This window comes from Ictidomys tridecemlineatus, chromosome 13, assembly GCF_052094955.1.
Source record: "Ictidomys tridecemlineatus isolate mIctTri1 chromosome 13, mIctTri1.hap1, whole genome shotgun sequence".
Classification (NCBI taxonomy): Eukaryota; Metazoa; Chordata; class Mammalia; order Rodentia; family Sciuridae; genus Ictidomys; species Ictidomys tridecemlineatus.
The window spans coordinates 96266301-96289862 of NC_135489.1; the positions used below are offsets into that span (position 1 = coordinate 96266301).

General features: G+C 47.3%; 1 protein-coding gene and 3 long non-coding RNA genes across 5 annotated transcripts in view; 3 read left to right on the plus strand and 1 right to left on the minus strand.

Moving 5' to 3' along the window:
- Nucleotides 1-23562, minus strand: part of LOC144370058 (putative serine protease 47) — a 405363-nt gene that overhangs the window by 326436 nt on the left and 55365 nt on the right. The gene's annotated exons all lie outside the window — the stretch shown is intronic.
- On the plus strand, nucleotides 7296-10219 carry LOC144370054 (uncharacterized). Its single transcript, XR_013429975.1, has 2 exons — nucleotides 7296-9268; nucleotides 9422-10219. It is a non-coding gene; the product is annotated as an uncharacterized LOC144370054 (long non-coding RNA).
- LOC144370055 (uncharacterized) lies at nucleotides 11436-12228 on the plus strand. The gene is made up of 2 exons (XR_013429976.1): nucleotides 11436-11717; nucleotides 11829-12228. It is a non-coding gene; the product is annotated as an uncharacterized LOC144370055 (long non-coding RNA).
- Nucleotides 13983-15848, plus strand: LOC144370056 (uncharacterized). The gene is made up of 2 exons (XR_013429977.1): nucleotides 13983-15286; nucleotides 15540-15848. It is a non-coding gene; the product is annotated as an uncharacterized LOC144370056 (long non-coding RNA).

Genomic DNA, 23562 nt, shown 5'->3' on the forward strand with positions numbered 1-23562 from the left:
TTCCGCATCATCAGGCATTAGGGAAATGCAAATTAAAACTAAAATGGGAGACCGCTTAATTTGAGTTGAATGGCTGATAAAAGAGATGATATCCAAACTTAGCAAGGATGTAGAAAAAGTGAAACCCATTCACATTTCAGCAGGAATGTAAAATTAGAGACCTTTTAGAAATCAGTTTGGAAATTTATAAAATATTAAACAAAAACTTACCACATGACCCAGCAGTTTCAATTCTCAGAATTTACCCAAGAAAAACAAAACTGCATGTCCAAAAAGAAAGTAAGTAAACTAAAGAATTAAAATAAAATAGTTAAAACAAATGTGTCTCCACAAATACTTTCACAGGAATATTCATAGCAACATTGTACATAATATCTCCAAACTGCAAACAACCAAATGCTTGTCAACTGGTAAACAAATATCATAGTGATACAACCATGGGATGGAATAAAAAGAAGCATAATACAGGCACCTGCCTAGAACTTCAAATAGGTTATGTTAAGTGAAGGAAGCTGGATGCAGAAGACAACAAGTTCTGTGGTTTTATTTATCTGGAATGCCTAGGAAATGCTCATAGGAAAAAAAAAAGGACTTAAAATTATTGACATTTTTCTAGGAGTGGAGGCAAGAGTGAAGATAGCAAGTTAGGTGATTATTGCCCAAATCCATGAATTTACCAAAAATCATTGAATTGTCTACTTGTAATGAGTGAGATTTATAGTATATAAATAATATTTCAATAACACTGTTTTGAGGGGAAAAATAAAAATGGTATGATAATGGTGAAGGCACCTAATGTGGAGTTGGGTTGCCAGTGCAAATCACCTTGGAGACCTGACAACACCTACAACTTGGGCACCTGCCCAAGTGCATCCTGGCTGCATGGAGAGCCTTAACAGCAAGGGCTTTGGGGATGACAGCACTGAGTTACGAATGAAGACTGCCGTGCTGGAAAAAATAAGCCATTTTGTAGGAAGGGGCATGAGTACAATTTAAGTCTCTGTATAGTTTGGTGGAAGGAGTGGTTTGTCCAGAAGATCAAGAGTTTAATCGTGTTTCAGGAACAGGTAGTTTGTCCCACTTGGGTCAGCATGGTGGGGTGGGGTGCAGCCCAGATAAAGGTTGAGCTGTGGTTCCCAGTGGTATGTGATTAACAATGGCTTCTTGCTTCATTCCAAGTGCCCAGAACCAATTCTGCTCCATTTGATATTTTTTCCTGACAGTGGCAAATAAAATAAGTTCCCTATAGTCCTGAAGTGTATGGTCAGACATGAAGCAAAAGCATAAGAAATAAATGCAAAAATGACACCTTCCTTGAAAACTCTGCTCACTGGCTGCAGGTCTTCTTGTACCCGGGTATTCCCATTGGCCCCTCACAGTATGTGTGAAAGGCTGGGGGTGTGGGGAGAGAAACTTCAGGGTTCAGGGACGACAGCAGTAGCAGCAGCAGCCAGAGGCAGGGTCTGGCTCAGCTCAGGTCCCCACAGCCCCTGACCATCCAGAGTGCAGAGTGGAGCGTGTGACCTGTCCCTGACCTGGGACTGACCCAACTATAGACAGTCCCTAATATAACCCAAGTCACACCCCTTCTGTCCCCTCTAAGCCCTGATGGGTGCATTCACTGGAGACCAAACAGCCTGGAGGTCCTGACTCCATCCCAAGACAGACCCCCACTGACACAGTGTGTGACACAGCCTGACCTCAGCCTGACCTATATTGAGCATGGCTGGCACAAATCCAATCAAGTTCTCCTACGAATCAATGAGGAAAAAAAATGTAAAAAGGAAGCTACGCACCACATGGCTTGCCAATCATTGGAATGGGGAGGTTGGCAAAGAACAATGATTTTACCACAAGGTGGCCAAGGTTTAGTGCTATTTATGGAACAAAGAACTGGGGAGAGTTCAGGCATGCACGAAAGTGACTGGAGGTGAAATGGGTCATATCTGTCATTAGTAATCAACTTCATTGTTCTTTAGAGGACATGGGTTCCCAAAGTGGTGGCGTGGGTGTGATCCAGTTGTGGGGTTGTCAGCCCCAAGACATCTAAAGGTCACCATCAGACACCAGTAGAGGCCCAAGGGAAGTCAGTGGTTTCAACAGAAGCAGGTGTTACAGCCCTAAAAATTAACCTAGGAAAACATGATCATCCTAAACCCCCACTTCAGAGGTGTTATCTCCACTAATGGGAAATGACAGAAACTGTAAGTATCAGAGCCTAATGGAAAGAAGTTCGGTCATGAGGGTGGGGTGCTCTTGATGTGCAGAGGACCATGTCCTCCAATTTGTTTCCTTGTAGCCATGAGGTGAAGAGGAATTCTCACTACGGCTCCTGCCATAGTGTAGTGCTCTCCCGCTGGACTGAAGCAATGTGTCCAAGTTACCATGTAACAAAGAAACAAACCACAAAACCATGACCCAAAGTTAAATTTCCTCTTTTGAACTTGATTTTCTCAGGTATTTTGTCACAGTGACCAAAAGCTAACTCATCTATCAGTTGTCTCTTCCCATGTCTCCTTCTCCCCCATCCCCAGGCCTAAACCACCCTACTACTGCCCACGCCCTAAGGGTTTCTATTCCACTTGGTGGTAAGTGCTCACAATGAATTTCTTTTTAAAAAATATTTTTATTTTTAGTTGTAGTTGGACACAATACCTTTATTTGACTTATTTATTCTTATGTGGTGCTGAGGATGGAACCCAGGGCCTTGCACCTGCTAGGCGAGCTCTCTACTGCTGAGCCCCAGCCCCAGCCCACATGAATTTCTCATGCAAAAAAATGTAGCTTTCTTTTGCTCTGAAGAGAACTGAGAGACATCATGGCTTTCTTTACACAGCTCTCTAACCAGGAGGGCTCCTACCCACTCCACAGACTAATTCCTCTTGGACAGCAGTCCCTACAGCCCCTTATAACTGCCCCCTATATTAGAGCATCTCTCTAGACCCCTTCCCTCAGTTCAGCCCTCTTTGCCTATGTCTATGAATTTATTGCTGATATGGAGGCAAAGTCTATGAAAGTCTACTGAAAACCTTAGAATTCTAATATTTGATGAGTGATGTGTGTCATGAGAAGGTCTTCCTCAAGATTTTTATAATGAGCTAAAGTATAAATTTTAAGATGTTAGCAGACCACGGCTCAGATGTTGGCTGGCATGGCACAGGCTGGCCAAGGTCCCGGGAAACAGGAGACTCTGACCAAGCCTACCCAGTGCAGAGACACCAGGAGGAGTTTCTTCAACTGAGTTTCAATGAAGGTGCAGCTAACCAAGGGCATGCATCCACAAGGGGCCAGTCCCTGTGGTCACCGTCAGAAAGCAGAGCACATCAGTAATAGGGGGAGTGGGTCTTGCTGGTTGTGTCAGTTGACATTTCCCTAGGGCGCTGTGACTTCTTCCCCTAGAAGCCAGACCTTGTCCTCTTATCAGGCCACCTACCCAGGAAGACCATGGCCATGCTGGGGTTTTGTCCATCCTCGCTGACCAGCATCATTCAGGGGAGGAGAAAAAAGCTGTCTAAACACATACTGTTTCCAGAATTACATCTAGAAACCTGATTAATGGCACAGGGGCCTGAAGCCTCCAAAGCAGTTCTCCATCCAAATGAGATAGGAGGGCTCAAAGTTGTCAAGAAATACTTGAGAAAACATTCTGTCCCTGTCTGTGAAACCCATGGAACCTGTGTCCTATGAAGAACCATGGTGTTTGATTACACAGACAGACCACAAACTACATCACATCTGATCCCTTTTGTGCATGTCAGAACTCACTCCAGCTCTTATCAGGAGCACTAAACTTTAGCCTCCTTGTAATTAAACCATTCTCCTTTGCAAACTTCCCGGTTTTGTAAATGTGCAATCCATGTTGTGTAGCCTCAGTTTCTTTTTCTCATTGGTTTGTAGGAGAACTTGGTTACATTTGGGACGGCCACAAGGAACACAGGTCAGGCTGTGGTCAGGGCAGGGATGACACTAGGGAGGGTCAGAGCTATGTCAGTGGTGGTTCTGCCTTGGGATGCAGTCAGAGCCTCCAGGCTGCTGGGTCCCCAGGGAGTTCATGGTCAGGACTGTAGAGGGGGTGGGAGGGTGGGAGGAATACCATGATCTCTCCTCAGGCCACTACACAGGAAGACCATGGCCGTGCTGGGGATCAGTCCAAGCACACTGTCCATGATCATTCAGGAGAGGAGAAAGAAGCTGTCTAAGAAAAAAGACAAAACCACTGTTTCCAGGCTTATTGCCAGAAACCTGGTTAATGGCACAGGGGACTGAAGGCTCCAAAGTGACTCTCCTTCCAAAGGACACAGGAGGGACCAAGGATCTCAAGAGGCATGTTATAGAAAAGCATGCCCCTGTCTGTGATGGCCATGGCTGCCACAAATGCCTCATGCTCACTCAGAGCCTTTTGCTTCCATAGCAGGTCCTCCCCAGATGACTCCGCCCTTTGGGGGCCCTTAAGTGGTCCCAAGCCTGGAGAGCAAGGAGTCCTTCCCCTAACCATGCTTAGGCAGAAACACTGGGGGTATCTGCTAGGACACTGCATGCTTGAGCCCATCTATTGAATTCAAATAAATTTGTTTCCCCATCTCCTTATGCCAACAGTGGCTGCGCATCCCTTCATGATCTGTACCTCTTCCCATTCTGCTGCAGCATGAGTCCTAATGAAGGCTCTTAGGGATGGGTAGAGTTTGTAGATTCAGACTCTCATCTCAACTGGAGCAGGACGAGTTGGTCGCACTGAAAACTGGCAAACTGTGCAGGTCAACCTTAAGGTGGCCAGCACAGAGAGTGACCCAGAGCAGTGGCAAGCTACAGGAGATGCTAGGTCTGTCAGATGAGTTCCAGGGCATTTTTGGAAGTGGCTGGCTGCTGCCCCCAGGAAAGCAACAGGAGAACTGCTGCCACTAGGAGCTGGGGTTTGATGACATTCAGTGTCAGGGGACTAACACTACGGTCTGAGAGCCACATGTCAGTCCTCAGATCCCAGAGCTACACCACCAAGGAAGATGTGCTTTGCCTCTTTGTGATTCCTCTTCATGTCTGGCCCTCTGATAATTGGTAAGAGAGATGTTTAAGGGACACAGATCATGAAGGGATGCCCAGAGAAGATTCCCTAAACCAAGAGAGGCCTTTTCAATGGTGCGATGATTAGGGTTTTGTCCTAGGATAAGAGGAAGAACCAGTCTAAATCTGCAAACAAGACCCAGTGGATGGACGCTTGTGCTCCCTTGGTCCTGGCAACCTGAGTTATCTCTTCTCAGTTCTCACTGCATGGACGTGCACAGACCACATGGCAGAAGGCAGCAGCTGCAGAAGATGTTTCCTACCAAACTGCCTTTATTATAACTGACAGTCCACCAGGGTACAGCTTCCCACCAAGGCTTGAACATTGTGACCCTCCCCTCTAGTACCCTCCCTTCTGCCCCCCACCTGCCCTCTTACTACATTCCCTGTACCCTCCCACCCCCTTCACTTTCCTGAGAACCCGCAGGAACTGCCCTGTGTGGGGAAGAAGGTCTTCACAAGCTGAAGACCTTTGGCCCTTCTGGTGTAGAATGAAGCAAAGGTGAGATCTTGCCTGAGGGGCAGCCACCCCAGAGGCCAGCGGCCAACACTGCTGTCCTCAGGGCCTCTTCTTCTGGTTGCCAGATGACACACACTTTCTCTTCTGAGGCCGTGAGGTTCCACCTAGCTCCAGGTCCACACCTTGCCCTCCGATGACCTGGAGGGGAGGCCCAGTGCAGGGTATCTTTTGCACATTGCATGAGCGTCCAGTGAGAGCGCTCTTCATGGTCCTGGCACCTGGAGGAGGGTGGGAGCTGAGGCGTCCCCTCTTGGGGGGTGGGGCCTGGAGTGCTTGGTCTCCTGAGCACAGGGTTTCTATTGGAGGGGCCTGGCTCTGGGACAGTCCCCAGGGCAGCAGGCGGTGCTGGGAGATAAGGAGGAAATCCAGGCTTTGGAGCTCATCGTCCACACTGCAGCCATTGGCTGTCTTATGTGGCCCCCCAGCAGAAGTGGCTTTTCTGGGACCCACTACGCCTTTGTTCCCCAGGTTTAAGGAGGAGGATCTGCAATTATGGGGAGGATGGTTGGAGTGGATGGTCCCCAACGAGGATGACCCGCGACGGCCTTGGAGGACAGCAGTGTCCTTCGATCCCAGCAACTCTGGCTCCATGGCCCTGCGCCTCTTCGTGACCTGGGAAGCCACCTCTGTGGACCAGTCCTCCATGCTGGCCCCTTGATCAGTGTGATGCTTCCGCTTCTCTGCACCTTGGTTGGCAGGTGCCTGGGAAGCTCTTGAGTCCTGTTGGGACATACCATGACCTTGAGGCCCCTGCAGAGCTGCTTCTTCACAAGCTGAAGGAGAATATGGGCACTGGCCAACTCTTCTACATGCATGACATGGGCCACAGGGACTGGGACAATCATTTCTATGGGAGGTGGGAAGTGAAGGGACAGACTGAGTCTCTGCTGGCCACCCTCCTGGGCTTTCTTCTTGATGCCCTGAACCCATCCATGAATCTTCTGTCTCCTTCCTTTCCCTTCTACATCCTGTGTCCTGTGAAGTCACTCAAGGAAACATGGATCATAGGTAGGATAGGGACAGATGACGTCCTGTGGGCCACATGACTAGGGTCCTGTGCCTTCCTCATCTACGTGCTATCCCTTGATCCTCTGTCCACCTGTGGCCACTCCCTTTCTTGTCTATTTGTGTCCCTTTGTCTCCTAGCTGGCCAGTATTGCTCTCTGCCTTATCCACGTGGTGTCTTTCTCCACCTCCCCTAAACCTGGTTTGTCTACCTCCATAGTTCTCTGGGGTGCCTCTTTCTCTTCTCTATCTTTTCTTTCTCCCCAACCCCTGGTGTTCCTGCCATTGTTTGTGAGGAGTATAACCCGTGTACCTCCTACCTGGTCTACTGGGGGACCCTACTTCCCTCTCTACCTGGGCAGGCGTGAGTTCTTCCTCCTGGTCCAGCTCTTTTGTTAGCGACAAGATATCTATACATGGTTCAGAGGAAAGTATTTCTTCCAGGAAGCGGGAGTGAATTATGTTCTCTGCCTGGGATGAGAAGGAAGAGAGTGTGAGTGACCTTGGGAGTAAATAGCCCCAAGTCAGGAAGACTTCTAGTAGAAACAGGAAGCAATGATGATCCCATTCTCATTACACCATGGGGCTATTATAGCCCAACGACCTGCTACAAACATTTAGAAGAGGGCACGCATGTGTGTGTGTGTGTGTGTGTGTGTGCATGCACACCCCCCCCCACACACACACACACACACACATACACATACACACACCAACTCTGCTGAGAATCTGTGCTAGATGATCAATTCCATGAGTTTTGCAACCTTGACTACACCAAGATTGTAGGCGCAGCCCACCTTGTTGATAAAGTCCTTATCGACGTAGCTCAGGAGACTTGAGTCTGGGTATAAATCCTCTATTGCCTGATGCTCCAGTCCTTCCTCTCCCAAGATCTCAGCAAGCTCTTCTGTGGACAAGTGGGAGGGCTCCCATGTGGGAAAGGTGGTAGGCCCAAATAGCTCATCCATGATGTCCATGTACTCTTGGATGGCTTCAGGTGGGATCTCCTCAGGCGCCTTGGTCTCAGGCCCTTTGGTCTTGGCCACCTTGTTCTTGCGCGCCTTGGTCTTGCGTGCCTTTGTCTCAGGCACCTTGGTCTCTGGTGCCTTTGGTTTGGCTGTTAATGAGCAGGCGGGCTGTATTTTGGGGTTGGTCTCTCTGGAGGTGCACCCTAGGACAGGGAAGACCAGAGTGGTGCATGAATGAGGGATCCGTGTTCATCCCAAACACTGGGTAGTAGGCAAGGCTCAGTGGACCTAACCTGGCATGCCATGCATGAGGCAACCTGACCTAGGACCTGAGGGATATAACAGTGCACCAGATGCGCCATCTCGGAGAGTCTAGCGGGAGGACGTTTAGAGAGACTGAAATTCCATGTTCTCTACCCTCCAGGACCCAAGTCCTGTGCAGATGATATGTGTGTTCTTTGGACAGACAAGGAGACAAAGGAGCTGTGTACTTGTAAGGGTGAATACGCAGTTTAGACTGGGTGGCAGGGACCTCAGGGGCTGGGGGCTGTTCTGCTTCAAGACCAAATCCCCCACACTGAGGAAAAGGTCTTATTTGAGACCACAACTTGCCTTAGCCCTTGTCACCATTCAGAGACTGTCGTGGGCTCCTGTGGGAAAGAGGAAACCCTACCTGGGCGTTGGAAAGCCTCCAGGACTGGCGGCTTTGACAGTTGCAGCATTGGAGGTACAGGAGGAGGTCGGCACTGGAAAACCCCTGTCAACTGCATCCTTGGATCCTCCATCTCCTCCGCAGCCTCAAACTCCATGAACCTTGGTGGGCAAGGGAGGCACAGGCTGAGCTGAGAAGCAGGTCAGCCATAGCAGGCAGGTGCTAGCCCCATACCAGGGAGGAGCTGGGGGCAGAGATATGGATCTGTGTCCTGAAGTGGGCCAGGCCAGCCCAGGAGGGAGCTGCTACATAGGAGGAATGGCCGTTCTGAGGGAACACCACATCAGCCAGCACCTGAAGGGAATGAGCTCTGAGTGACGCGGCATAGCCCCTAGGTGACCCTTGTTTCCCCTGTCCCTGCCAGGAACCACATGGATCAGGCAAGTTCCAGAAACTGGTCAGGGAAATGATGTATATGAGGGTCCTGGCCCAATTAAGGGATGCTGAGGCTGGGACCTTGAGCCTTGGAAGGATCACCTGGGAAAGAAAGGCACAGGAGGGGTCATGTGGAGGTGGAAGCTAAACTGAGAACATTGGGTTGCTTCCTTGGAGGGCTGGTTCTTTTTCTTCCTTTCACTTGTTGGAATGTCTGGGATTTCATAGAGCAAAGGCAGTAAAGATCGCAGACCTGTCCTAGGGCATCTGAGGTTCTGGATGCCCCTGACCGTGCACTCTTCACTGCCACCCCCTTCTGGCACATTGGCTTGAACGCGTACCACTTTCATGAGCTCCAGTAGTCCCCACTCTAAAGAGGTGCCAGTTCCCGGGCAGGTGGTGTGTGTGAGGCTAGTGGAACTCTTTACCTCTGCCCAGACAACAAAGGAGAAGGAGTCAGTGTGGCTGGACTGGTTTCTCCTCCCCATTGGGACCCTGAACCTCAAGACACAGTTGGAATCACAAACATTGAGGCTGGAGATTCTGGGATTGTTGTCGAGAGGATGTCCAGCGCTTCAGCTAGAAGGAGCTGCAATTTGGAGAGCTAGACGCCTCAGAGCCAACACATAGGTAGGTGACATGCCCTACCCACCCTGCTGTGCAAACCCTGGATTCCCACCTAGATTCTGGGCCCCGGAAGCTAGCTCACTTTTGTGAGGTCTCATAGAAGACCATCCGTTCAAAGTTGCTGGTGCGCTGCCATTCCTTCCAACCCTTCCGCAGGCCCTCTTCCATGGTCATGGTGGGCTCCCGTCGGGACAGAGACCGAAGCACTGGGCTGGAATTCATCAGGATCAGTGTCACAAGGTCACCCTCCTTCATCGGCAGACCAACATACCTTCCTAACTTTATTACTACTTCCCAGTCATGTGCACCTCAAAGTATTGACATTGGACTCCAGGACACTCATGCCAACCTGAACACCAAGGGCTGCATTGACCAGCATGATTGTGCTTGGATTCCTCTATGATGTGCTGTACTAGGTGCTGAATGTGGTTATCCTCCCACATTCACCTGGTGAAGCCCTAACCCCAGTGTGATGGGATCTGGAGCCTGGCTTTAGTGCTCAGAGGGTTAGATGAGACCCTGAGGGTGGTGCTTCATGGGGGCATTGGTGTTCTTCCTGGAGAAGGAGGAGACACTGAAGAGATGTCAGTCATGTGAGGACACAGGTGAGCCAGCTGTCTTCCCAGCAAGGAGAAGAGCGCGTTCATGGGACTTTAGGTCAGGTACCCGTTACCTGGGAATCCTGACTCCAGGACTGTGAGAAAGGAATGCCTGCCTGTGTCTGTGTCCACGTGTTCCACAGCATCCTGTATGGTGGCCCAGGCTGACTAAGACAGTGCACAGAATGGCCTGGGAGCACAGTTACAAACTGGGGAAAGATGAACAAGCCCATGCAGTGTCCAAAGACAGCATCCCCTTGAGTGTGACATCACCAGCGGGTCCCAATCAGGAGTTCATGACAATGTGTGTGGATATCTTTAGAGTTCTGTCTAGGGGCCAGCACCCCTAAGCTCACTTGTGGTTGGGATGTGCTCTGTGCCAGGAATAATCAGGTCTATGGTGGAAGGTGAAATGACTGGGGGAGGGAGCATTATGTGGAGTCAGACAGCCAACTCCAGTTCCTGGCCCACATTACCCCAGGAACCTCCTCTGACCTTGAGTCCTCCTGTGATGGTGATGATCATTGGAAACAAAGATTTCCTGCCCTCACAGGACTGTGATGGGCACCTGACATAAGGCACATTTCATTCCCTGGTGTGAGGGGATACATCTGGGAGTGTAAGGGTCTCAGCTTGTCCCCTCAACCTCAGGACCTCTCTTCCAGTTCCCCTACATCCCAGCCTCCTCTCTCCAACCCACGCTCTTCCTCCTCACAGAGCTCAAGGGGGAGCCTGAGGAGAACACTCACATGAGGAAGCAGGAAAATGCTTCCACATCAGGAGTCTGAGGAAGGTGCCTGCGGACCAGGGTCTTGAAGCGCTGCCAGCGCCGGAAGTTCTCATAGACGCTGGAATGTCCACCAGAGTCCTCTGGTGGCACCTCCGCAGCCGGGAACATGGGTGGTGCACCTGCCCCATACACTGTACCTGGCCACTGGCGCGCATTCATTGGGAACATGATGGGGGCCACCTGGGCAAATGGCCGAGGTGCTGGAGGGCGCAGGCCCAGGTGCCAGTGGATCCCATAGTTCTGGATCCCCCCACTTGCTGAGGCAGGCACAGTGGTCCTTACACCAGAAGGTGCCACGAGGAATGGAGCAGGATGCTCCACACCCCCACAGGAGACCCCTGGGGCCCCCCAGTTGAGGGGTGCCTGAGTGTGGGCAATGTTCTGAATATGAGGGGGCCCTGCTGGCCTCAGTTGTGGCCCACATTGTCCAAGGGTGGACAGCCCTGGCACATATAGTTGTCCAGGGTAAGCGGACAGCACCAGAGGGTTAGCCTGGGAGATGGGTGCAGTCACCCGTGGTGCCAGAGGCGGCTCCCAAAACGGCTGGTGTGTTGGCACGGGGGCAGCTGGAAGAAAGGGCAGGCCCCTGAACGCAGACATGTGGGCACCAGGATTGAAGTTCATGCCTGGTCTCTGGAATGCAGATGCTGTGGAGGCAAAGAAAGGGGAGAATGGAGGAGGGGGAATGGCAGCAGGATTCAGGCCCCCAGTTTCTTACTCAGTGGGAATCTGAGGACAAATGCTCACAGCTCAGGGCCCTGTTGGCAGGGATATTGTGCAGTTTGCAATTGTCCCTGAGTGAATTTCATGCTGTGTTCCCTTTGTCATAGTTCTACCCTGAGAAAACTGGTTCCCAGTACACCAGGGCTCCCTGAAGGCTGTCAGTGGACTGTGGCACCTCAGCTTTCCCTGCCTCTGAGAGGTCCCTTGTGCATCCTTGGCAGACAATCCATTGGCCTCCTAGGTGACTCCCTAGAAATGGATCAATGTGACTCTGCTCAGTGGCACCATGCCCCTCCCATGCTCGCCAACAGGAAAGGGATCTTCTCGAGGGCAGATGCAGGTACTCCAGGGTCGTTTGTGAAGGTGACGGGTTCTAAAGATTATTGCCCCACCACCTCCTCAGCCTTCCATTTGCTAATACTCCTTGTGTACCCCTCCACTTCTTTCCTAGGCTTCCACAAACAAACAAGAAACACCTGATTAAGATCTCTGCCTAGCTAGAGGCTGAGGAATCCTGAAGTTCACCCCGCCCAGCATGTGGGTGCCTCTCCCAGCACTTCCCACAGCAAACACTGTGGGGGGACAGATTCTGGCCAGCTGTGTCCCCAGTGTTCACTGGTTCCTGCTATGACACAGGGAAGAGGTCTATGTGATAGACACTGAGCTCCCCAAATCCTCTCCTGGAATGACCAGCAACAGCTTCTGAGGATCATGGGAGGTGGTGGGATTATGAGCAGTGCGGCTCTTCAGAGATTTTCACGGCCACTGTCATGTTTTTATTGGGCCTGGGAATTGGAGTCATTCTGAGGTCCTTTTCCTTTGAGCTCCCAATAAATGGAAGGAAAGTGTCACAGAGGATCAGGCCTGTGCCAGCTGCTACCTGTGGCAAGGTTGTTTGGAGCACATCCCTGTCCACCAGGACGTTCTGCAGAGTGTAGTCAAGGGATGGGAGGTGCACCACACTTCAACACTTGCACATATTAATCAGGACACCTGCCTAAGTTCCAATGACAATACGTGTGGGGACCCTTCCTAACTGTGTGCCACTCTCCTTCCTGTCTTCATGAGAACCCAGTCATCTTCAAACCTGATCCTGGAAAATGAACACCCCACATGTGCTCCCTTTTCATGGAGTACCAACCAAACCAGGAAGATAAGCAAAGTCTTCCTGTTGATTTGAAAACAAGGAGCTGAGCCTACACTCAGAGATAACCATTCAGAAGACCCCCCAGAGGCCCAAATCTATGTTGGTTGAGGTTTCCTGGGTGCCCTGCCCTTCAAGAATCAAGGACACCAACTGTCTGAATGGAAGGAGAAGTTTTCCTGGGCAGGAAGTTGGCAAGGTGGCCTGGGCTGTGGCAGTTGGAGAAACCTGCAGCCTCACCCACAGAGAGTATATCACACTGCGACTGTGGTCATTTATGAGACCCACTGGGCAGTTTTCTAGCTATGAACACTCCTCACCACTGCCCAGTTATGATCTGAGACTCTCGGTCAATCCCCTCAGAATGACATCCCAGGCAGCTTCCCTGTGTCTTAGGAATGGGCACAGGGCTCAGCATCTTGACTCCTGGGAGCCCTAACTGACCACCACTGTGACACCATCTGGGACTGCCTAAAAAACCATGCAGTGACCTGTGTCCATTGTATAAGGAATCAAGCCCTTGGCCTCTCTCCCTTCTGCTGACCCAATGTATTTCCCCTGAGTAGCCTGGACCTGGGTCTTAGGAGCCCGCCTCCCCATGAGCAGTATCAGTCTTCCTGGGGCTTCCTGGGCCATGTCAAGTGCATCCTCTAAGGCTCTTTCCTTCCCTTACTTCTGCTCAGTGAGTTGACCTCAGGGGAAGTACTCCATTCTAACTCCCAAGGGTTTGGGAGGTGACTGCTCCTCAGATAACAAGCCCCTGACCCTCCAGGCTCACCTCCTTCCAAAGGTCAGGACACTGGACACAGTGTCTCACAGTCTCCACAGTGGGAAAAGTCAGTACAGGATCCAGAGAGTGACCTGTCTGTAACAGATTCTCAGGGTCCAACTGAGCCAAGCTGGGCAAAGTTTAAATGTAAACCCCAGTGGAATGTTGGACCCAGACATTCTGCAGGGGGAGGGGCCAAGGGCAGCTGGCCTGGCGGGGGCTGGGCAGACATTCCATCAAGAGCTCTGACAGGTATAGAAGAACCTCCAGTTGCCTTTAGGCAATTCAATGGTGACACAAGTGGTGTGTGCCTCTGGGTCATTTTGAAGTAGTTTCTCAAATGCACAGCAGAGTGGTGAGAGCTATGGCTCTCATGAGCCACACAGTCATGGGTCTGAACGGCCCCTACTCTAAACTGAAGGGTATGGATTGCATTTTATGTATAAAGTGTTTTTTTTTAAATCCCATTCCCAGTCTGTAAAACAGACTCTTGGGTGTTTCAGAAATATTCAACACCTTATTAGAAGTCTTTTCAATGAATGGGGGAGGAGGCAATCCATGATATTCAGGCACTAAGAACAAGCTTCTTTCACTTTTTATGTAGTTATTCCCCACATCGATGTCATTGATGAAGTAGCTCGTGGAGCTTTTCTTTTAAAGTAGTGATATAAATTATGCAGTGTAGAAAAAACTGTCTTTTTATTCCACAGTTGTTTTAGTTGTTTCATATAATGACTGATGGAGTTCAGATTCTCAAAGCAAGCTTTATTTGCTAGACCAAGGTCGAATTCAGGGGCCTTGCATACTCTTGGTCAGTGCTTTGCCACTGAGCTTCAGTGTTACCCCATCAGTCTTGCACTGCTTCAAACTGCTCATATAATACCACTGGACAAATGCAATTTGTGCAAAGTGGCCATGGGAAGGAGCATTGAAATCCTTTTGTCCTACCATCTGACCTTTATTCTTGTAAAGTCCTGAACTCATATTGATTGCCGAAGGGAAAAAAAAATAAAAACACTGTGAACATGGATGTCCTTGTCATCAGGAACATTGGCAGAATGGCTGAAGGCCCTGTCCGCCTACTGTAAAGGTTTTCCGTCCTAGGACCTTGGCAGCATCACACGTGACATGTCTTCCACATTATCCTTTGGAAAGAAATGATACGAATTACCTAAATTTCCAGAAAGAGTATCAAAGGATTGTTTTTGTTTGTTGTTTTGGGATAAAGCATTTCAGGGTCAATGGGATCCAAGTATACATTTGAAACCTTCAGGCTAAAAATATGCCATGGCGTAGAAAAGGAAGAGGATACATTTGGTGTGTGCCCAAATTGGTCGACATTGCCAAATCTTCATCAAACATAGGAGTAAAACTGTCAAAGAGAACATGTGGGCATCTGTATATAGTGGGAGGGCTGTCCGTATGCAATAATGTGCTCAGTAGGCAAAATCAAGGAATGGGGTTTTCAGAGTGTTACCCAGACCTATAATTCTTTAATGGAACCTGCAGCTGGACTAGGAGGAAAGCACACACTGATGTCTGGACGAGTGAACAGGAACCAAAGGGAGTTAGTGGGAAGGGGGTGAAAACACTGGGCCCAAATGGGGAGCCAGTGCTTCAGGGTAGAGAGCTCCCAAGGGCTGCACAGGGCGGTGTCTAAGTCATAACAGTGAAAATCACTTCGTCATTAAAGATGCTCAGGCTGAAAGAAGGGCCAGCCCAGAGGCTCTGGAGGAGGAGCCGCTTTGCTGGAGACACCTGGCAGGCTTCCCGACCCACCTCATCCTCCTGCAGGGCGCCCCCGGGTCCCTCCTGCACCCCTCGCGCATGCGCACGTGCTTGGCTGGAAGCGCATGCTCTCTGGTCGCCCTCCAACTGCTCCAGCGTCCGTTGGGGCTGCAGCGGGGCAAGGCGCAGGCGCGAGCGCGGTTGGCGGGCTCCCAACGGCCGGCAGGGCTCCCGAGGCGGCGTCCAGACTCAGTCCCAGAGGCCCGAGGTACCGGACCCGCGAGCCTCTCCCGTCCCCAAGGTGTCCCTTCCTGGTCCTCTGGCCCCTGTGCCTCGCCGGGCAGCGCCGTCCTGGCCTCCCCTGGACGTGGGCCGCCCGCACCAGGCCCCGAAGTGAGGGGCCGTTGGCCAGTGCGGCCCCCACATTGGGGCGCCGTCCCTCCGTGACCCTTGCAGCCTGTGTGGGGCCCGGGCTCCGGGGCACCTGTGCGGTGCCTGAGAAGCGCGGTCCTGGTCAGCAGGTCCGCGGCTCCTGTCGGTGTCAGAGGAAGTGGTGAAGGTCGTCTCCTTGTCGCTGTGAAAGCTCTGAATGTTGGGGACACCGTCAGCTGGCATCAGGGTTGTTAGGCTGAAGGACGCGCGTTTCCCGTGACGTTAGTGACTTTGCAGAAGGGAACACACTGAGCGGAGTGTGCTGGGTCCCCTGTGGTCACACCGTGATTGACGGCCCTCGTAGGTGGGCTGTTGGGGGACAGAGCACCTGAATGGTGACGGGAGAACGGTGTGACCCCAAGTCGTGTGCAATAAAGAGACTCCTGTTGTATTATTAATGTGTGGTGCTCGTGTATTGCGCACTGACACTGACGATGTGCTCTCAGCGTGGTGGGGGGCTGTTGGGGGGCCCTTGTGGCTCTTTCTGGGTGCCTGAAATTTTCCTTCCGTCTTGATGGGCAGGAGGATCACAGGGCGGTTATTTGGGTGAGAAAATGAGGCCTGTGCTGGTCCTGGAGGGTTGGTAGAGTACAGAGGGCTGGGGTGTTCCCCTGTTCCTTTGGTGGGTGGTGGGGTCCCTAATGTGTTGCTGTGCATTCCTCATTTGGACCTTGTTCTGTTTAGGACTGACTGAGGGGAATGTGGTGTGTGTTCAGAAGTGTGGGTGGTGGTGTCTGGGGCTTTGTTATTGGAGAATTTGTCCTAAGGCAGAAGTGGAGCAGCAAAGAGAACAAGCAAACCTCACTTCATAATTATGAGCTGCTGATCTGATTTTGAGGAGGTATAATGCCGGAAAAAAAGAAAAAAAAGCAGAGGTCTCTGAGAATTTCACAGGCATAGGATGAATTCTGTGAAGTTGTGAGTGAGTCTGGAGTCTCTTCAGGATCCAGAGGGGGGTTTTACCCAGGCAAGAAGGATCCAAGTTGGTATGCCCTGTACCTTTATAGCCATAGAGAAAGCTGATGGTGTGAGGTACCTTCCATCTAGGTTGTAGCTGTTTTGATGGCTCCACCTCCTTCCAGGCCTTTCCTAGAATCTGGTCTCCTGGTTTTCCTTTCTTCGGGGTTTCTGGGATTTACTGGGCATGGCCAAAAGACATTTTCTTATTTCTGGAGTGTGGCGTGAACTCATCCCAGATCAATCAGGTACCACAGAAGCTGACTCACCTCTGAGTCTAGGACTGTATTTGCTGACAGAAAGAGCATGCCATATGACATCTCATATTGACATAGCATCAGATTAACCTTCACAGTATTTCCAGCTCTCATAAGGGCAACTGGTTATTTTGGTGTTGGTGAGAATTGTTCTTTCTTATTCACATTGCACAAGAAATAAGAATATAATTAAACAATATCATTCTCTTCCTTTCTCTTCCTGCTTCCTCCCTATAGTCCCTTTCATCAAATCTACTTATGTTCCTTCAATTTTCATGAGCCGCCACCTCTATTTATCTTTTTCTTCTATAGATTTCACATATGAGAGAAAACATCCAACTGTTGATGTTCTCATTTTAGAAGATATTGCTTAACTTAAGGGACTCCAGTTCCATTCATTTTCCTTCAAATTGACATAATTTAATTTTACTTTACACTGAATAAGTCTCTATTATATGTTTATGTATAGACACACACACACATACACACACATATTGTGGGGACAAGTGCTTGGAGTACTGCATACATGGCTTACATTAAGGGCACCAGTGTGGCAAATCACTCCCCTTGTGCTGGGCACGTGAGCGGCAAACTGCTTACCCCATAGGCACAGGGGCTGAGAGTGAGGCCACGTGTTGCAGTCCCAGCGCTTGCTCCATGGCTTCCTCCTTGATTGGTTGTTGCAGGGTCAAGTGGCCAGAAACTGTATTGGTGGCCGCCTATAATCTGCTTAGCTACAGCCCAAGTATATATACTCGGTAACTACGTAATCAAATGAGACCTGCTTCTAGCTTGGTCTCTGGAGGTCTTGGTTCGAGACTCCACAGCCACACTGGACAAGAGAGAGCCATGCAATACATATCACTTTTTCTTACTCCATTTTTTGATGGGCCTAGGTTTCATATTTGGATATAGTGAATTGTGCTGCTCCAAAGGTGGGTGTGCATGTATCACTATAGCTTGATGACCTTAAATCTTCAGGATAAATACCAAGGAGTGGTATTGCTAGGTAATATGGTGGCTTCAGTTCTAGTGTTTTGAGGAGCACCCATACTTATTTCCATAGAGTTTCTACTAATTTACAGCCACATCAATAGTGTGTAAGTGTTGCTGTGTTTTTTCATATTCTCCAGCATTTATTATTCTTTGTTTTCTTGATGCTGTCTTGTTGACTGGAGTGAGATGAAATCTTGGGGTTGTTAATTTCCCTAATTGCTAATGGTATTGAACATTTATTCATGTATTTGTTGGCCATTTTTATTTCTTCTTTTGATAAGTGTCTGTTTCTTTTGCTTATTTATTATTGCATTGTTTGATTTTTGATGTTAAGCATTCTGAGTTCTTTATGTATTCTGTATTTCTTGGTCAGAAGAGTAGCAAAGATGTTTTTCTCAATCTATAGGTTCCAAAATCTTGTTTCCTTTGCTGTGCATAAGTTTTTTTAATTCAATACACACCCATTTATTAACTCTTGCCCTTATTTCCTGAATTGTGTGGGTCCTATTAAGAAAGTCATTCTTGGAGTGTTGAGTCTCCATTTGCTTCTAAAGGAGGCATAATTTCTGGTCTGATCCCTGGCTCTTTGATCCATCTTGGTCATGTTGTATACCCTTAACATGTTTTTCAATGTGATTTGCTAACATTTTATTAAGAAATTTTGCATTTAAGTTCATGTGGGATATTGGTCTGCAGTTTTCTTTCCTCAGTGTGTCCTTATCTGGTTTTGACTTAGAGGGATACAGACTTCACAGAGGGAACTTGGACTTATTCCATCCCTTTCCATTTCATGGAGCACTGGCATGAGTTCTTCCTGAAGTCTCCTAGAATTTAGCTGAGAATCCATCTAGACCTGGGGCTTTATTTCTTACAAGCTTTTCATTACTGCTTCTCATTGCTAGTTACTGGTCTGTTTAGACCTTCTTTTTCCTCTGACTTCAATTTTTGCAGATTATAGCTGTGTAGAAATGTACCCATTTTCCCTGGGTTTTCCAGTTGATTGGTGTATAATTTTTCAAAATAATCCATAATGATTTTTTTGTTTCTGTGATATGTGTGATGATTTCTACTTTTTCAACTCTGAATTTATTAATTTGAGTCTTTTTTTGGTTAAGGGCTTATCCATCTTTTTATGTTTTCAAAAACTCTTAGTTTAGTGGAGCATTTATATTTTCTTCATTCTCAATTTCATTAATTTTGGCTTTGATCTTAATTATTTCCTTCCTTCTTCTCTTTTTGGATTTGGTTTGTTCTTTCTTAAGGGCCTTTAGATGCCTCATTTGATTGTTTAAACATTCCTCTTAGAACTAACTTCATACTGACCTACAGTTACTGGTATATTGTATCACCATTCTCATTTGCATCTAAGAATTTTTTTCAAATTTCTTCCCTGATTTCTTCTATCATCCATTCTTCATTCAAACATGTATTTTTCAATCTCTATATCTTCATTTAGTTCTTGTGGGGTTTTGGTGTACATTTTTATTTTCATTCCATTATTATGTGATTCAAGGAATTATTGTACCTTGGTCTCTCTGAAAGTTTAACTCATGAAGTGTCTCTTTTATATAATTAATGGCACTGATGATTGGGGCATAAATATCTGTTGTCATTGTATCTACTTGTTCTATTGTTCTCTTGCCCAATATGAGGTGAAATTTGTGCCTGTTCTGATTAATTTTAACTTGAAGGTTGCTTTATCAGATATGAGAGTAGCTTTTCCTGCTTTCTTGGGGGCTTCATTTACATGGTTTGTCTGTTTCCATCCTTTTTACTTGTCTGTAGCTGTCCTTGAATGGAATGTGAGTCTCTTCCAAACATCATATATGTAGGTATTGTATTGTGACCTGTTGTGTCAGCCTGTATCTTTTCATTGGAAAGTAGAGATCCATTTACATTTGGTGTTATTATAAAGAGATGTTTGGTAGTTCCTTTTGTGTTTTCTGATGTAGAATTTGTTTCTGTATCTCACATGCTTGGCTACACTTCAAATGAGATCTGTCCATTTGTGAGCTCTGTAGTTTTTTTATTTCTCTCTGTGTAGTAGCTCTTGGTGTATTTTGTTTAGTGCCAATTTAATAGCCATGATTTCTTTTTGTTTCTACTTCTCCTGGAAAGTTTTTATTCCTCATTTGCTTCTGAAGATTGGTTTTTCTAGATATATCCATCTTGGTTGACAGGTATGTTCTTTCAGGGCTTGGAACCTGTCATTTGAAACCTTCTGTAATTTTGATTTTCTGCTGAGAAACCAAAAGTAATTCTGATTGGTGTGCCTCTAAAAGTGACCTGATGTTTATCTTCCCTCAAAAAGTAACCTGAAGGTTATTAATAGGAGACAGCCAGGAGGCCATCCTCTCTGTATCCTGTGGGTCCTGGCTTGTCAGAGGTGGGATGAGACACCTTCATATGTGTGTTCAGTGAGGTGATCCTGTCCTCGGTTCCATCCTCATTACACCCACTGATATGCTTGGAGGCTGAGGATCCCAGGAGGGAGACACACTCTGAATGGCAGAGCGGGGACCAAGCCAGCTGGCAGAGTACTCAAGGGCTTCTTCCAGGGGATAGAGATCCCATCTGGTGGAGCAGATTCAGCTGCAGGCAGGGGAGAGGTACAAGGGACACCAGAAGCTGCTTTTAGAACCGGCCTCATCCTAGTAAGCCTTAAAAATTCTCACGAAGAGAAAACAGATGTGTGGAATGAGGGATCTTGGCATGCACATTGGGGGACTTACCAGATGGCCAAGGGTGTCACAACTTATACTGAGTTCAGTTTCATTTTTCTCAAAGTGGACTATGATGGAGCAACCTGTACCATTTGGGGAGAGGAGATGGGAATTCCCCAAAGCAAAAAGAGCTTCAGAAGCTTCTCGGATGGTCCCTCAGCCCTTCCCTTTACTCACAGGAATGCCTCCTCTGGTTCTACCAGGCAAGCTCACCCATCTCCTAACTCTCAAGTGTTCCAGCAACCTTGCATCCTTAGCATGAAAGTGGGGCTCTTTGGAGAGCCAGGCTTACCAAGAAAGCTGAAGCAGGGGCAGCTCTCAGATTCAACCTGGGGTACCAGTTTTGTTACTGAAAGTTCCATCCTTGTCTCTGATGCTAACCCTAAAATGAGGACATGGTTTGGAGAAAAAGGAAAAAAGTTTTATTACTTTGCCATCAAAGGAGAAACATGGGACTCATGTCCCACAGGCTGTGATTCTCAGATGTATTCTTTCTCATCCTCTGTTCATAATTTCATAATGTATGGATCTCTCTTGAGTCTGACTGTTCAATATTGAATTACATTGAGGCAGTACCTCTTACAGAAGCGGTGTGCCTTGGTTCTTTTGTGAACCATGGAGTGGGTGGGTGTGCAGTCTTCCTTTGCTTTGCCATCTGTGCTCCTGCGCCTCTGTCTTGAAACCTCTCCCCTGTGTTTGCCTCTACCAGTTTCAAATGTTACTTTTAGGTCTTTGGTCCATTTGGGGTTGAATGTTTTAAAAAGTTTTCTATTCTGACTTAAGAAAATGGTTCCAGACTTTTTATAATACCTCATGTTTATATCAAGTTTTAAGGATTTCATTTTTTTTCTTTTTCTCAGTAAGTGTTAGAAGTCAGGTTTTCCATGAAAACAAATAGTACAAGTGTGTGTGTGTGTGTGTGTGTGTGTGTGTGTGTGTGTTGTGAATGTAGATAGACCAGGGAGAGAGATTTATTAGAAAGAATTGGCCCCTGAGATTGCGGGTGGGGGATGGTGAATTTGAATCCTTCAGGGTCTGTCAGGAAGCTGAAGACTCAGGGAAGAGCTGATGTTGCAGCCCATGTTTGAAGGCTTCTGGCAGAATTCTCTCTTTCTCAGGATATGTCAGTCTTTTAATGACTTGAACTGATTTGATGAGGCCCTCCCACGGTGGAGCGAAATCTGCTTTATCAAAGTCCAGGCACTAGAAATCCACTCCTCATATACTGGGCTTGCATTTTCAAACTAGCCAGGATTCTGTCCACCAGTGTGCAATTCCCATTCCTATGCACCCACTCATCTAAATCCTAGCTCTCCAATCTTTGATGCTGGGGGCACCATTCATTAGCTTCCTCATTACCTGTCTCTATCTCACTGTTTGCACTTTTTTAAGTCAAAATTATTTTTATTCTTAATGCAGCATAACATTTCTTAAAATTCACACATATAATTTGGCCTCTAATATTATACACTTGAACAAATGCAGCACTGTTCTAAATATTTCCTTTATTTACAGAAACTTACATACACCTTCAACTGAGAGTGATAGGACCCAAATGTAGGAAATATAGAACTTAGTAATTGTTCATAACAAATAACTGCCCCTTGCTGCTCTTTGCTTAAGCTTCTTTTGGCATTGAGAAATATAAGTTTTATCACTGTTGTTCTTTAGGATCCATTCTCTTTCTTAAATAAACTGTTGGAGGAACCTGTGATTGTTGGCTTTTTAAGGTGTTCATACACATTTGTTAAAAATGGTGTTTTGTATTATGTATTTTGATATTTTCCTGAGTCAGTATCTTTCACTCCTACAAAGCTGGGTAGGGGGCATGAGCTACAGCTCTCATCTGCCACCCAATCATGGGGATGAATAGCCAATAAACTAGACTTTAGTGTGTGTTTTGCATTTATTGGATATTGTGTTTTGTACCCCATTATGTCCACAAAACATGTGTGTGTCTTCATGAGACATTCAACTCTTATGACAAGACAAAACATTGTCTCAAGCACTGACGAAGTCAGGCTTCTTTGGGAACAGTTATTCTACCTGTCAAATCAGCTAATTATTTCCAATAATTTTTATCCACATCTTTGACATAAGCTTTCTTTTTTTGAACTCTGATTTAAAATTTCGATTCCAGAAAAACAATGTTCTCCAAAATTTGCAATCAGTTTTCACAAACCAAGATGCAGAAATAATTAGCTCACATTCAGTTTGTGAAGACTGGCCATAGAAATTGTCAGCTAAATATCCTTCAGCCCCTACTGTCTGACCACTGCTATATGAAAGCTCTGGACTAATATGACAGCTCTGGACTAAAGCTCTGGAATTTAGAAAAAAGCATCTGGTGCTCTCCACACATTTGGAATATTGGAATAATGGCAAGAGACCACATCTGCATCCTATAGAGCTTTTCACTTTGCACTTGAGGGCCCTTGGCAGTGTCACATGTAATGCATCTTCCATATTATCTTTTGAGGGAAATGATACTAATTATACAGGTTCCCATAAAGAGGATAAAAAGATTGACTCCCCCCAATCTATTAAGAGGCCTAGTGAGGCCATGGTACACATTTTTAAAAGTTCTAGTGGAGTATATGCCCAAACTGGCGAAGGGTAAAATTGCCATCTATTGAAATTGGTCAATATTGTCAAGTCTTAATGAAATGTCTAACAAAAACTTTCAAGAAAAACATTTGTGTATCAGTAGGTTGGTAGAGTTCTCCTTATGAAATAAATACACCCTGTAGAGTAAATACAGTAGGAAAGAATGGAGTAATGGAGACTTTAGAGTGTTGCAGGATTCTCACAGACACAGGACACCAGGGTATTCAGCAGGGAAGCAGTGTTGATTTCCACTGACACAGACTCAGTGCATTCTTATTTGAAGGCTGAGCATTTACTTTAGGGAGGCATAGCCTTATATATTCTTGTTAGGTTCCTTTTTCATACTAGTTCTTTGTTTCCCATGAGGTGATACATATTTCTGGTTAGGTCAATCTATTTCTATAGAGTAGCAACAATGTTAGAACCAGTTGTACATGGATCACATTGATACTGATGGTGTCAGGTAATCTTTTTCTCTGCTCTGAGAAAAATCCTTACCACCAGAGTGTTCCCCGGGGCTGATTTTTTTTTTTTTACCACGACTGTTCTCTAATGGGACCTATACATGAAGT